The sequence below is a fragment of the Salmo salar genome, chromosome ssa01 (assembly GCF_905237065.1).
Source record: "Salmo salar chromosome ssa01, Ssal_v3.1, whole genome shotgun sequence".
NCBI lineage: Eukaryota > Metazoa > Chordata > Actinopteri > Salmoniformes > Salmonidae > Salmo > Salmo salar.
In genome coordinates this window covers 57,720,015-57,735,901 of record NC_059442.1, presented here as the reverse complement: position 1 = coordinate 57,735,901, position 15,887 = coordinate 57,720,015, and positions in this window count along the sequence as shown.

The following is a 15,887-nucleotide window of genomic DNA, read 5'->3' as shown; positions in this document are numbered from 1 at the left end:
GTTAGCTCAACCGCCCCGTGGAAGGGACACCGATCCCGAAGAAGTTTTTTAAAGAAGACACCTGTATCATGTCAGATATAGAGTTGAAATGTATTACATTTTGAGTTTGCATCCCAGTATTAAACTTCATATACATCACAGAAGACTGAGAAATAACAAAACTGTTTGACATAGGAACACTGTTTTTTTTCAATCATGTTTATTAATGATAAAATTATGAAAAATATGAATTACATTCCACCCATGAGGCCACAAAGTAATTTGACTGCAGGAAAGGGCTACGATGCATTGTGTACATTGTGCACATCAAATGTACACAATTCCCTATACAGTCATTAACCCAATTAGACTCACACAGAGACCCAGACTACCTCATTAAACGTATATTGCATTTAGGAATATATGAATGTACACTATGCAGTGAAATGAGTTTCCTTGAGAAATACGATGACAAGGGAAATAGGTCGCTTTCTCTACTGTGGATCCCATGTGGGACGACCCCTTGGGGACTCATGTGGGGACTCCTTCCTAAAGGATAACATCAGTAACCCAGTACAGGAGATGCTTGAAATACCCCAAGGTTGTGTGACTCTCCCAAAAGTTTTCTAACATAGCTGGAGACAAGCTAAATGTCCAACTTTGATTCTTTGTAACAGGCTTCCTTTTGTTTCACACATAGCCCACCCATACTAATGGTGAGATGTCTGGGCCCCACATGAATTAGATAAAAGCATCCTCTTGGTGCCTTCGCTGTTATGCACATGAGCAGTTTTCAATTACAGCTGTAGTGTTAGTTCAGTATTTTATGGAAAATCATTTAATAGAAAAAGACAAGCAAAACAAATGGTTCAAAGAAATCTTACAAGAGAAGTTTGAGGGTACTCTATATTAGATTATCGTTTCTCAGTGAGTGCTAAATAATAGGCATTTTCCAATAGCCATATCAATATCACTGTCCATGTTGCTGCGTGGTGCAGTGGGACACCGCTAGCAGACTGGGCTGGTGTCATGGCTGGCTGCTCTGAAGTAATATCTATTGCGTCTCACGTAAAACATTTTATGGCCTTGTCTGCCTTCCTCACCCTGCTGTAGCCCCGCTTTGGCGCTGCTGTACGACTATACAGAGGTGCATGATGGGAGGGACTGCAGCGATGCGCTGGTCTGCAGGGTGTGGTGTGCTGCAGCCTTGGCATGGTGGGTCTGTCTGGAACTAACTGGCAGCAGGCCCACTATTTGGGCCTTTATTTATCACTGCTCTGAATGCAGGAATTTGGTGGAACTGGGAATAGGGGAGAACCATTTTCTTGCAACCCCGGGGAACTCTTTCTAGAGATCAGTTTGTCTTATTTGTTCCAGGAAATGAAATGTGTGTTGAGTGGCTTGTTAGAGTGATACAGCACAGGGGCTGCTGGATCTCGCATATGTCTCAATACAGCTGCATCTACCACAAACACAAGAACACATTAACAGACATTAGGACACTTCTCAGATCATTTAGACCTTGAATGCACTGCATTATTGTCACGTCTGCTCCTGCACCTGCTCCTCCCCTCCGGCGTACGAGTCGCCAGAGTACCAACCACCGGTCCTGGGATTCATCATTACGCAATCCTGGCACTCATCATTACGCACACCTGTGAATTATTATGATTCACACCTGGACTTCATTACCTTCATAATTTCACTCACCAGTTGGTATTGTTCTTATGTCTCGGTGTTCTGCCTTATGTTAGTGTCGTGTTCTTGGTTTTGTTGTTTTATTAAAACGTTTCACCTGCTTCCGACTCACCGCCCCATTATTACAATTATTCTCTCCCACTCCCTGAAGTGGAGTGGAAAGTGGAGAATGATATGGGGAGACTTGAGTAATAGCTGTGAAATGGTTAGCTGATTACCAACACAGTAATGTAGCTCTATGGATTCTGGTACTTGAAGTTGGGGTTCAGAGACTATAATTGGCTCTATTAATGTTGATATAACATGGGCAAATGGTGAGAGGGTCTGTTTAGGAACCTGGGCAGTCGTGAAGTGGTATGACTAGTCCAAATGGTATTGACATCCTGCTGCCTCAGCTGTTATTATCTGCTGCCAGATCAAAACTTAACTGCACTAACATTATATTTTCATGACTCTTTCATTGGTAGCCTTTGTTTTGTTGGACTTATGGGACTGCTACAGTGCTTCTGTCGGTTGGATTGTTGTATCAGTATCCATGTACAGTGAACTTGGGCCGTAACAGTGTGTAGGCCTGCGTAGTTACCCCTGGGTGAGGACATCAGACAGTGGAATGCTGCAACCCACCACTGTGAGTAATTTAGCACCCACCTTCTAATGGGTCCTCCCTCACCATTTAATGAGGGGCTGTTTTGGTGTCCATAACAATGTGACCCATAATATATTAACCCATGCAACCCAACCCAACTCCCAAAGACAGACAACAAATGTTCACAGGATTTTTTTAACCACATGATTGAACCCCCAATTTACGTCTTGACAAAAACACATTTACACAGCAGACGTGTAGACGCAAATGTTTTGTTGCGTATCATGGAAAAGTAAAGAATAGTTTTTCAGGTTGCACTCAGTCACCTTGAGATTGTTGGAAATAAGCAGTGGTTGTCACACACCAAGATCTGTATTGTAGCTCTATTAGTATCTAGGCCCAGTCTAGGCCTCAATCTCACACAAATTATCAAGGAACTTACTATGTGCAACCCGAAATCCGTAACCATGGGCACCCTCTTAGATATCATCCTGACCAACTTGCCCTCTAAATACACCTCTGCTGTCTTCAACCAGGATCTCAGCGATCACTGCCTCATTGCCTTCGTGCGTAATGGGTCCGCGGTCAAACGACCACCCCTCATCACTGTCAAATGCTCCCAAAAACACTTCAGTGATCAGGCCTTTCTAATCGACCTGGCCCGGGTATCCTGGAAGGATATTGACCTCATCCCGTCAGTAGAGGATGTCTGGTTGCTCCTTAAAAGTGCGTTCCTCTCCATCTTAAATAAGCATGCCCCATTCAAAAAATGGAGAAATAAGAACAGATATAGCCCTTGGTTCACCCCAGACTTGACTGCCCTTGACCAGCACAAAAACATCCTGTGGCATTCTGCATTAGCATCAAATAGCCCCCGCGATATGCAACTTTTCAGGGAAGTCAGGAACCAATACACTCAGTCAGTTAGGAAAGCTAAGGCTAGCTTTTTCAAACAGAAATTTGCATCCTGTAGCACTAATTCCCAAAAGTTTTGGGACACTGCAAAGTCCATGGAGAATAAGAGCACCTCTTCCCAGCTGCCCACTGCACTGATGCTAGGAAACACTGTCACCACCGATAAATCTACGATAATCGAGAATATCAATAAGCATTTTTCTACGGCTGGCCATGCTTTCCACCTGGCTTGCCCTACCCCGGCCAACAGCTCAGCACCCCCTGCAGCAACTTGCCCAAGCCGCCGCCGCTTCTCCTTCACCCAAATCCAGACCTCTGATGTTCTGAAAGAGCTGCAAAATCTGGATCCCTACAAATCAGCTGGGCTAGAAAATCTGGACCCACTCTTTCTAAAATGATCTGCCAAAATTGTTGCAACCCGTATTACTAGCCTGTTCAACCTCTCTTCGTATCGTCTGAGATCCCCAAAGATTGGAAAGCTGCTGCCATCATCCCCCTCTTCAAAGGGGGGAACACTCTAGACCCAAACTGTTATAGACCTCTATCCATCCTGCCCTGCCTTCCTAAAATCTTCGAAAGCCAAGTTAACAAACAGATCACCGACCATTTCGAATCCCACCGTACCTTCTCCACTATGCAATCTGGTTTCCGAGCTGGTCATGGGTGCACCTCAGCCATGCTCAAGGTCCTAAACGATATCATAACTGTCATCAATAAAAGACATTACTGTGCAGCCGTCTTCATCGACCTGGCCAAGGCTTTCGACTCTGTCAATCACCACATTCTTATCGGCAGACTCAATAGCCTTGGCTTCTCAAATGACTGTCTCGCCTGGTTCACCAACTACTTCGCAGATAGAGTTCAGTGTGTCAAATTGGAGGGCCTGTTGTCCGGACCTCTGGCAGTCTCTATTGTGGGTGCCACAGGGTTAAATTCTCAGGCTGACTCTTTTCTCTGTATATATCAATGATGTCGCTCTTGCTGCTGGTGATTCTCTGATGCACCTCTACGCAGACGACACCATTCTGTATACATCTGGCCCTTCTTTGGACACTGTGTTAACAAACCTCAAAACAAGCTTCAATGCCATACAACACTCCTTCCGTGGCCTCCAACTGCTTTTAAATGCTAGTAAAACTAAATGCATGCTCTTCAACCGATTGCTGCCCGCACCCGCCCGCCCGACTAGCATCACTACTCTGGACGGTTCTGACTTAGAATATGTAGACAACTACAAATACCTAGGTGTCTGGTTAGACTGTAAACTCTCCTTCAAGAATCACATTAAACATCTCCAATCGAAAATTAAATCTAGAATCGGCTACATATTTCGCAACAAAGCCTCCTTCACTCATGCTGCCAAACATACACTCATAAAACTGACTATCCTACCGATCCTTGACTTCGGCGATGTCATTTACAAAATAGCCTCCAACACTCTACTCAGCAAACTGGATGTAGTCTATCACAGTGCCATCCGTTTTGTCACCAAAGCCCCATATACCACCCACCACTGCGACCTGTATGCTCTCGTTGGCTGGCCCTCACTACATATTCGTTGCAAAACCCACTGGCTCCAGGTCATCTATAAGTCTTTGCTAGGTAAAGCCCTGCCTTATCTCAGCTCACTGGTAACCATAGCAACACTCGTAGCACTTGCTCCAGCAGATTTATTTCACTGGTCATTCCCAAAGCCAACACTTCCTTTGGCTGCCTTTCCTTCCAGTTCTCTGCTGCCAATGATTGGAACGAATTGCAAACATCACTGAAGCTGGAGTCTTATATCTCCCTCTCTAACTTTAAGCATCAGCTGTCAGAGCAGCTTACCAATCACTGTACCTGTACACAGACAATCTGTAAGTAGCACACCCAACTACCTCATCCCCATATTGTTATTTATCCTCTTGCTCTTTTGCACCCCAGTATCGCTACTTGCACATCATCATCTGCACATCTATCACTCCATATCATGACACAAGGCGAGACCCAGATGCAGACACAGGAGGCAGATGGTTGGAGTTTAAGATGTTTAATAATCCAAAAAAGGAGTAGACAAGAGAATGGTCGTGGACAGGCAAAAGGTCAAAACCAGTTCAGAGTCCAGGAGGTACAGAGTGGCAGACAGGCTCGAGGTCAAGGCAGGCAGAATGGTCAGGCAGGCGGGTACAGAGTCCAGAAACAGGCAAGGGTCAAAACCAGGAGGACAAGAAAAAGGAGAATAGCAAAGGCAGGAGAACGGGAAACACCGCTGGTTGACTTGGAAAATACAAGACAAACTGGCACAGAGAGACAGGAAAAACAGGGATAAATACACTGGGGAAAACAAGCGACACCTGGAGGGGGTGGAGACAATGGTGTACAGTGGTGTAATGTACTTAAGTAAAAATACTTTAAACTTAAGTAGTTTTTTGGGGTATCTGTACTTTGCTTTACTATTTATATTTTTTACAACTTTTACTTTTACTTCACTACATTCCTAAAGAAAATAATGTACTTTTTGCTCCATAAATTTTCACTGACACCAAAATGTACTTGTTACGTTTTGAATGCTTAGCAAGACAGGAAAATGGTCCAATTCATTCGCACACTTATCAAGAGAACATCCCTGGTCATCTCTAGTACCTCTTATCTGGGGGACTCACTAAACACAAATGCATTGTTTGTAAATTATGTCTGATTGTAGGAGTGTGCCCCTGGCTAAATGTAAATAAGATCTTTTTTTTATTGTACCATCTGGTTTGCTTAATATAAGAAACTTGGAATTATTTGTACTTTTACTTTTGATACTTCAGTATATTTAGAAACAAATACTTTTAGACTTTTACTCAAGTAGCATTTTACTGGGCGACTTTTTCTGGTGCTTGATCTCTATTAAGGTATCTATACTTTTACTCAAGTATGACAATTGGGTACTGTTTCCAACACTGCTTAGGGCTCTCTTCAATCCATATAGCGGAAGTTCAGCGTTATAACGTGATTGAAATTTAAAGGCAATGTTCCCGTGTTAGCGGAGACTGCAATCACGGTATATGTTGCTTAAGTCGGCTCAATCAGAAATTACCTTTAAATGTACGCTTCAGCGATATAGATTGAATAGGACAATCTCCTCAATCAGGCCCTTGTAATCAACAGAGTAGACTGATTAATAAGTCAATATACTCAAAACAGCCCTCTGGCCCTCATTTTCCAAAGAATGCACTTGACCAATGATAGTTCACTTAGGTTGCAAGTGCTACATAGTTCAAATGTCTTCAATTGTATTGAGTTTTCAGTGGGGCCGTGTAATGTGACTTGCTGACCCATTTTGGCACAAATATTCTGGGAACATTTAGTTTTTTTCTCCAAGCAAATTGGGTGAAGAAAGAACTCAAAACAAAAGCTGCCTGATCTTAGCAAATCACATTTTCCAGTATACTGTCTCATGACCAGGCTTGACTGGACTGGGAACATGCTGTGGTTCTCAACCCAGAGGTGTTGTACTGTATCTGAAATGCTCCACTGAATATGAGCTACATAAAAGGCTTAGACCACAGGGTGGGGAGAATTGGAGCTTTTAAGGTTTAGCAGACTTTCTGTCTGTAGGTCATCTGACGCATCCTTCATGTCAAAACTGGATCCTGATGAAGGACTTGTGATCCCGGTATGTCTGCTTGATCGCCAGCTCCTCTCAGTCTGTGGTGGATGTGGAGATTGTGGACATCCATCACTCTCCTTCTCCTGTCCTGGTCAATAGGCCTTGGCTCCTGTGGCCACTCCCAGCTGGTGAGAGAGACAGGGGGGTAAAGAGAGGGATATTTCACAGCAACACACCGCAGAGAGCCTCATGATCTGTATTGGTCACTGCTCCTCTGACCTCGTGTAGGGTGGACGATCTGCTACCCAGAGGCCCATAGGGGCCCATGTCACTATACATTCTCTCATTGTTATGCGAGAAATTAGCTCCTCTAAAAATAGCCCTGCGCTGGCCCTTAGCCAATCCGAGAAGAGATGGAGGCTGCATGAAGGAGAGAAAGAGGTGGCTGGCTGGAGGAGGCTGGTCGGGTATTGGGGCTGACTGCTAGAGGTTATTCGCTGAGTCACCCTGTTTTCTGCCCAGGAGTCAGGACACGAGGGGAGGGAGACAGCTGCAAAACCGGGACTATGCAAGGCGTCTGGCCAACAAACCCAATCACAGGGTGAAACGTTAGCTTTTTTCAGTCTGTTTGGGTTTAAATGGACGACTCCAGTGGAGCCGAAGGGACAACAAACTGATTTACAACAGCAGTGATAATGGTGCAAAATGATCCAATTATCACTCTCCATTTGCAGCTCTTTATTCATTTTTCAATTGGCCACTTCTTCTGATTACAAAGATCGACTTCCCCTGAATAAAAACTTGAAGTTCTTTACATTGATATTAGTGGATACTTATTTTCAATGTTATCATTTTTACTTTTAACTTTAAATAATATGAGGTCAAATGGGGTTAGGGGATAATGTCTGGCACGCCTTCTGTACCAACACTGTATATCAATGCCAGAGCTGTAGTAGGCAATACAGTAAAACCCATCATCACAGTGGAGGCAATCCTCTGGTTGTCATTAATAGACAAGGTCATTGGATGTCTGAATGTGTCCATAGAACCAATTCATTACTCCTGAGGATAGTGCCTCTTTACACTCTAATGGACTAGAACCTTGGGTCTCCGATTCCCTCTTATCCCAATAACCCCGAACACAGCCGACTTTAAGTCCCCAATCTCCCATACACCTTACCTCAACACCTCTCAGAAATGTCTGTCTCAGCCCCTCTTTCCCCCTTAATTCTCTTTCTCATTCAATGTCTGTTTCTTTCATACATTCACGTCACACCCATAGTACAGACAATCAGACATTAATCAGCTTCAACAGTAATACCACTGCAGAAAATATCCCCATCCTACTTCCTTACTGATACAGAGGGGAGTGGCACGGAACTCTGTTTCTTGCTTGATAATGTTGAGTTGAGATGAGTCATGATGACCCTAAACCCCGTCCTGAATGTTACAGGTAAAGGCCTAACTCTGAGTGCCTGAGCCAGACTCCTTGGCTACACACGCAAACATGTTTACACATTTTTCCTTAAGCACTACTTTAACACACCATATTCTAATTTCTTACATGATCTTCTTATCTAATAACTGCACATACACATAATGTGCAACACATAATTCATCTTCCTGCCGTGCCCTATCACCCCACCCCGCCTGCCATCCGTGAAGATGGCGCCGACGGAGATGGCAGCGTCGCGACTAGCTCTTAGGAAACTCTGCAGTATTTTGTTTGTTTATGTACTATTTTTTATGTTATTAGCGCAGGAATTGTTTTGTGTCACTACATACAGCCGGGAAGAACTATTGGATATTAGAGCGGCGGTAACTCACCAGAACTTCCAGCATTACGACCAGGATCATGACTTCCCTGGAGCAGATCCTTTGTTTGCTCTCCCCAGAGCAATTTAACTTATTCCAGAGGCTGACCCAAAACAACACCGGCGAAGGAGAGGTACCCGGGGCGGTCTTCTGGTTCGACTTGGGAAGCGTGCACACCACCCACCGCTCCCGTGTATAACTCGCTAATGTCCAATCTCTGGATAATAAAGTTGATGAGCTCATGGCGAGAGTTGCTTTTCAGAGATACACCAGGGATTGTAGCATACTCTGCTTCACGGAAACATGGCTCTCTCGAGATATACAGTCTGACTTTGTAAAGGCTGTTGGATTCTCAGTACATCGCGCCGACAGGAACAAACATCTCTCCGGGAAGCAGAAGGGTGGAGGTATATGTTTTATGATTAACGACATATGGTGTAACTGTGATAACATACAGGAACTCAAGTCCTTCTGTTCACCCGACCTAGAATATCTCACAATCAAATGCCACCGTACTATTTCCCAAAATAATAATAGCCACAGCGGTCCATATCCCCCCTCAAGCTGATACCACGACGGCCCTCAAAGCACTTTACTGGATTTTATGCAAACTGGAAACCACATATCCTGAGGCTGTATTTATTGTTGCTGGGGATTTCAACAAAGCAAATTTGAGGAAAAGTCTCCTGAAATTCGATCAACAGATTGATTGTTGTACTTGCGCTGCTAAAACTCTCGACCATTGTTATACTACCTTCCAGAATGCATATAAGGCCCTCCCCCGTCCTCCATTCGGCAAATCGGACCACGATCTTGCTCCTCCCCTCCTATAGGCAGAAACTCAAACAGGAAGCACCCGTGGTAAGGACTATTCAACGCTGGTCTGACCAATCGGAATCCACACTTCAAGATTGTTTTGATCACGTGGACTGGGATATGTTCAGAGTATCTTCAGAAAGTAATATCGACACATATACTGATACGGGAAGTGCATAGGAGATGTACCCACTGTGACTATTAAAACCTACCCCAACCAGAAACCATGGATAGATGGGAGCCTTCGCGCAAAACTGAAAGCGCGAACCACCGCATTTAACCAGGGCAAGAAGACTGGGAATACGGAAGAATACAAACAGTGTAGTTATCCCCTCCGCAAAGCATTCAAGCAGGCTAAACGTTGATATAGGGACAAAGTTGAGTCCCAGTTCAACGTCTCAGACACGAGACTTATGTGGCAGGGTCTACAAACAATCACAGATTATAAAAGGAAAACCAGCCACGTCTTGCTTCCGGACAGGCTGAACACCTTCGCTAGCTTTGAGGATAATACAGTGCCACCGACGTAGCCCGCTATCAAGGACAGTGGGCTCTCCATCTCAGTGGCCAATGTGAGTAAGACATTTAAGCATGTTAACCCTCGCAAGGCTGCCAGCCCAGATGGTATTTTAATTTCAATGTTTTATTTAACCTTCATTTAACTCGGCAAGTCAGCTAAGAACAAATTCTTATTTACAATGACAGCCTCCCGGGGAACAGTGGGTTAACTGCCTTGTTCAAGGGCAGAACGACAGACTTTTACCTTGTCAGCTCTGGGATTCAATCCAGCAACTTTCGGTTACTGGCCCAATGCTCTAACCACTAGGCTACCTGCTGCCCCTAGCCATGGTATCCCTAGCCGCGGTATCCCTAGCCGTGTTCTCAGAGCATGCGCTGACCAGCTGGCTGGTGTGTTTACAGATACAGTATATTCAATCTCTCCCTATCCCAGTCTGTAGTCCCCACATGCTTCAAGATGGCCACCATTGTCCCTGTACTTAAGAGAGCAAAGGTAATTGAACTAAATGACTATCGCCCCGTAGCACTCACCTCTGTCATCATGAGGTGCTTTGAGAGACTAGTCAAGGATCATATCTCCTCCACCTTACCTGCCACCCTAGACCCACTTCAATTTGCTTACCACCCCAAAAGATCCACAATCGCCACCACACTGCACATTGCCCTATCCCATCTGGACCAGAGGCATACCTATGTAGGAATGCTGTTCATTGACTACAGCTTAGCATTCAACACCAAAGTACCATCCAAGCTCATCATCAAGCTTGAGGCCCTGGGTCTGAACCCCACCCTGTGCAACTGTGTCCTGGACTTCTTGACGGGTCCCCCCCCCAGGTGGCAAAGGTAGGAATCAACACCTCCTTTTTGCTGATCTTCAACACTGGGGCCCCACAAGGGTGCGTGCTCAGCCCCCTCCTGTACTCCCTGTTCACCCATGACTGCGTGGCCAAGCACGCCTCCAACTCAATCATCAAGTTTGCAGACGACACAACAGTAGTAGGCTTGATTACCGACAACGATGAGACAGCCTACAGGGACGAGGTGAAGGCTCTGGGAGTGTGGTGCCAGGAAAATAACCTCTCACTCAACGTCAACAAAACTAAGGAGATGATTGTGGACTTCAGCAAACAGCAGAGGGAGCACCTCCCTATCCACATCGATGGGACTGCAGTGGAGAAGGTGGAAAGCTTCAAGTTCCTCGGCGTACACATCACTGACAAACTAAAATTTGAGGGTTTTAGGTGTTAAGCCAAAGGTCTTTAGCCTCCTGAGGTTGAACAGGCGCTGTTGTGCCTTCTTCACCACACAGACAGTGTGGTGAAGAAGGCACAACAGCGCCTGTTCAACCTCAGGAGGCTAAAGACCTTGGCTTAACACCTAAAACCCTCAAAAACTTTTACAGATGCACAATTGAGAGCATCCTGCCGGGCTGTATCACCGCCTGGTACGGCAACTATACTGCCCACAACAGCAAAGCTCTCCAGAGGGTGGTGCGGTCTGCCCAACACATTACCGGGGGCAAACTTCCGACCCTCCTGAACCTACAGCACCCGATGCCACAGGAAGAAAAAGATCATCAAGGACATCAACCACCGAGCCACTGCCTGTTCATCCAGCTATCATCCAGAAGGTGAGGTCAGTACAGGTGCATCAAAGCTGGGACCGAGAGACTGAAAAACAGCTTCTATCTCAAGGCCATCAGACTGCTAAACAGCCATCACTAGCACATACAGTTAAAGTCGGAAGTTTACATACACTTAGGTTGGAGTCATTGAAGCTTGTTTTTCAACCACTCCACAAATTTCTTGTTAACAAACTATAGTTTTGGCAAGTCCGTTAGGACATCTACTTTGTGCATGACACAAGTCATTTTTCCAATGATTGTTTTCTTGACAGATTACTTATAATTCACTGTATCACAATTCCAGTGGGTCAGAAGTTTACATACACTAAGTTGACTGTGCCCTTAAACAGCTTGGAAAATTCCAGAAAATGATGTCATGGCTTTAGAATCTTCTGATAGGCTAATTGACATAATTTGAGTCAATTGGAGGTGTACCTGTGGATGTATTTCAAGGCCTACCTTCAAACTCAGTGCCTCTTTGCTTGAAATCATGGGAAAATCAAAAGACATCAGCTAAGACCTCAGAAAATAAATTGTAGACCTCCACAAGTCCGGTTGATCCTTGGGAGCAATTTCCAAATGCCTGAAGGTACCATGTTCATCTGTACAAACAATAGTAAGCAAGTATAAACATCATGAGACCACGCAGCCATCATACCGCTCAGGAAGGAGACGCATTCTGTCTCCTAGAGATGAATGTACTTTGGCGCAAAAAGTGCAAATCAATCCCAGAACAACAGCAAAGGACCTTGTGAAGATGCTGGAAGAAACAGGTATAAAAGTATCTATATCCACAGTAAAACGAGTCCTATATCGACATAACCTGAAAGGCCGCTCAGCAAGGAAGAAGCCACTGCTCAAAAACCGCCATAATAAAGCCAGACTACGGTTTGCAACTGCACATGGAGAGAGAAAAAATCATACTTTTTGGATAAATGTCCTCTGGTCTGATGAAACAAAAATAGAACTGTTTGGCCATAATGACCATCGTTATGTTTGGAGGAAAAAAGGGGGAGGCTTGCAAGCCGAAGAACACCATCCCAACCGTGAAGCACGGGGGTGGCAGCATCATGTTGTGGGGGTGCTTTGCTGCAGGAAGGACTGGTCCACTTCACAAAATAGATGGCATCATGAGGAATGAAAATGATGTGGATATATTGAAGCAACATCTCAAGACATCAGTCAGGAAGTTAAAACTTGGTCGCAAATGGGTCTTCCAAATGGACAATGACCCCAAACATACTTCCAAAGTTGTGGCAAAATGGCTTAAGGACAACAAAGTCAAGGTATTGGAGTGGCCATCACAAAGACCTGACCTCAATCCTATAGAAAATTTGTGGGCAGAACTGAAAAAGTGTGTGCGAGCAAGGAGGCCTACAAACCTGACTCAGTTACACCAGCTCTGTCAGGAGGAGTGGGCCAAAATTCACCCAACTTCTTGTGGGAAGCTTGTGGAAGGCTACCCAAAACATTTGACCCAAGTTAAACAATTTAAAGGCAATGCTACCAAATACTAATTGAGTGTATGTAAACTTTTGACCCACTGGTAATGTGATGAAAGAAATTTTATTCTATATTATGCCACTGTATCTCTGACAAATGTATATATTCTTAATCTATTCCCTACCTAGATTTACGTGTATTTTGGGTATATGTTGTGAAACTGTTAGATATTACTTGTTAGATATTACTGCACTGTCGGAGCTAGAAGCACAAGCATTTCACTACACCCGCAATAACATCTGCTAAACACGTGACCAATACATTTGATTTGATTTTGATTTTGACTTCTACGCTTTCTGGTCTTTCCCTCAACGGCACCACAGCACTCTCCTTGTACAACATCCTGAGCTGTATGAAACTGAAGCATAAATATACGATACCGTATCTATATACAGTATATCTCTACATATAAAAAAAAATGTGTTACTAAATCTGCATCACCTTTTAGTATATGTCATGATTATGGATAGCTTTTCCAGGTAAAGCACTCTAAAAGGGCTCTCTTTGCCATTCCCTTTGATGTAGAGGAGCCATATGTAACTAACTTCACATGCGCTAATTATAGCTCTAGGCTTCATGATCCATTGCCCTTCCCTGTCCTCCTGCTGCCAATGAGATCAAATACAGCGAGCTGGATTAGAGCGGCCACGCAAATCTCATTAGTGCCTCTATGGTTTTCTGTATTATTAATGGGAAATATCACAGTGGCATCTCGATTTCTATTAGGGAAAAACCTGCCAATCAATGTACAAGTTAGTGTGGTGTATATACGGGCTATGCATTATATAATGTGTGTAGTGGGATGTACATACAACATATACCGTTTTTTTTTAGCTGCTTTTGTTTGTTATTTTTTTCCTTTATTATTTTCAACCAACACTACCACCCCCTCCCCTAATTGGAGTAAACTAATCGACAACAACGATAAGGCTTCTACTTCCAGCTTATAAACTTAGCAAAAAAAGAAACTGCCTTTCAAAGATAATTCGTAAAAATCCAAATAATTTCACAGATCTTCATTGTAAAGGGTTCAAACACTTTTTTCCCATGCTTGTTCAATGAACCATAAACAATTAATGAACATGGAACGGTCGTTAAGACACTAACAGCTTACAGACGGTAGGCAATTAAGGTCACAGTTATGAAAACTTAGGACACTAAAGAGGCCTTTCTACTGACTCTGAAAAACACCAAAGGAAAGATGCCCAGGGTCCCTGCTCATCTGTGTGAACGTGCCTTAGGCATGCTGCAAGGAGTCATGAGGACTGCAGATGTGGCCAGGGCAATAAATTGCAATGTCTGTACTGTGAGACACCTAAAACAGCGCTACAGGGAGACAGGACGGACAGCTGATCGTCCTCGCAGTGGCAGACCACGTGTAACAACACCTGCACAAGATCGGTACATCCGAACATCACACCTGCGGGACAGGTACAGGATGGCAACAACAACTGCCCGAGTTACACCAGGAACGCACAATCCCTCCATCAGTGCTCAGACTGTCCGCAATAGGCTGAGAAAGGCTGGACTGAGGGCTTATAGGCCTGTTGTAAGACAAGTTTTCACCAGACATCAGCGGCAACAACGTCACCTATGGGCACAAACCCACCGTCGCTGGACCAGACAGGACTGGCAAAAAGTGCTCTTCACTGACGAGTCGTGGTTTTGTCTCACCGGGGTGATGGTCAGATTCGCGTTTATCGTCGAAGAAATGAGCATTACACCGAGGCCTGTACTCTGGAGCGGGATCGATTTAGAGGGTCCGTCATGGTCTGGGGCTGTGTGTCACAGCATCATCGGACTGAGCTTGTTGTCATTGCAGGCAATCTCAACACTGTGCGTTACAGGGAAGACATCCTCCTCCCTCAAGTGGTACCCTTCCTGCATGCTCATCCTGACATGACCCTCCAGCATGACAACGCCACCAGCCATACTGCTCGTTCTGTGCGTGATTTCCTGCAAGACAGGAATGTCAGTGTTCTGCCATGGCCAGCGAAGAGCCCGGATCTCAATCCCATTGAGCACGTCTGGTACCTGTTGGATCGGCGGGTGAGGACTAAGGCCATTCCCCCCAGAAATGTCTGGGAACTTGCAGGTGCCTTGGTGGAAGAGTGGGGTAACATCTCACAGAAAGAACTGGCAAATCTGGTGCAGTCCATGAAGAAGAGATGCACTGCAGTACTTAATGCAGCTGGTGGCCACACCAAATACTGACTGTTACTTTTGATTTTGACCCCCCCCCTCCATTTCTGTTAGTCACATATCTGTGGAACTTGTTCAGTTTATGTCTCAGTTGATGAATCTTGTTATGTTCATACAAATATTTACACATGTTAAGTTTGCTGAAAATAAACGCAGTTGACAGTGAGAGGACATTGCTTTTTTTTTGCTGAGTTTACATACTATTTTACAGACACAGCATACTTTACATTAGTTATCTTTTGTTTATTTTTAGTCCCATCCTTCAGCTCCACTCAACCCCTCCCATCTCTGAAGACTATCCAGTTTTGATTTCTACGTACTGTTTGATGTGTTGTACACTTCACAAAATGATTTTTTATCAAATTGGGCAATAAAGTGTAAGATCATATATCTTATTGCTATATACTATGCATTGTATCATATCAGTATCAGTATCTGTATCGCATACTTCTGAGGATGGCATGTCATTGAATCTTAGGGGTAATGAAAGAGGGAGAGCAGAGAATTTGCAGTTTTGGTGTTGAATAGCATTTCAAATGTGTCATTCCAGGTTTGACAGACAGCTTAATCCAGGCTTGAATTATCCACTAAACCTGTGAGTGTATTTGTGCCTCTGTGTGCATGATAGCAAAAGAAATTGGGCAGCATAACTGAGC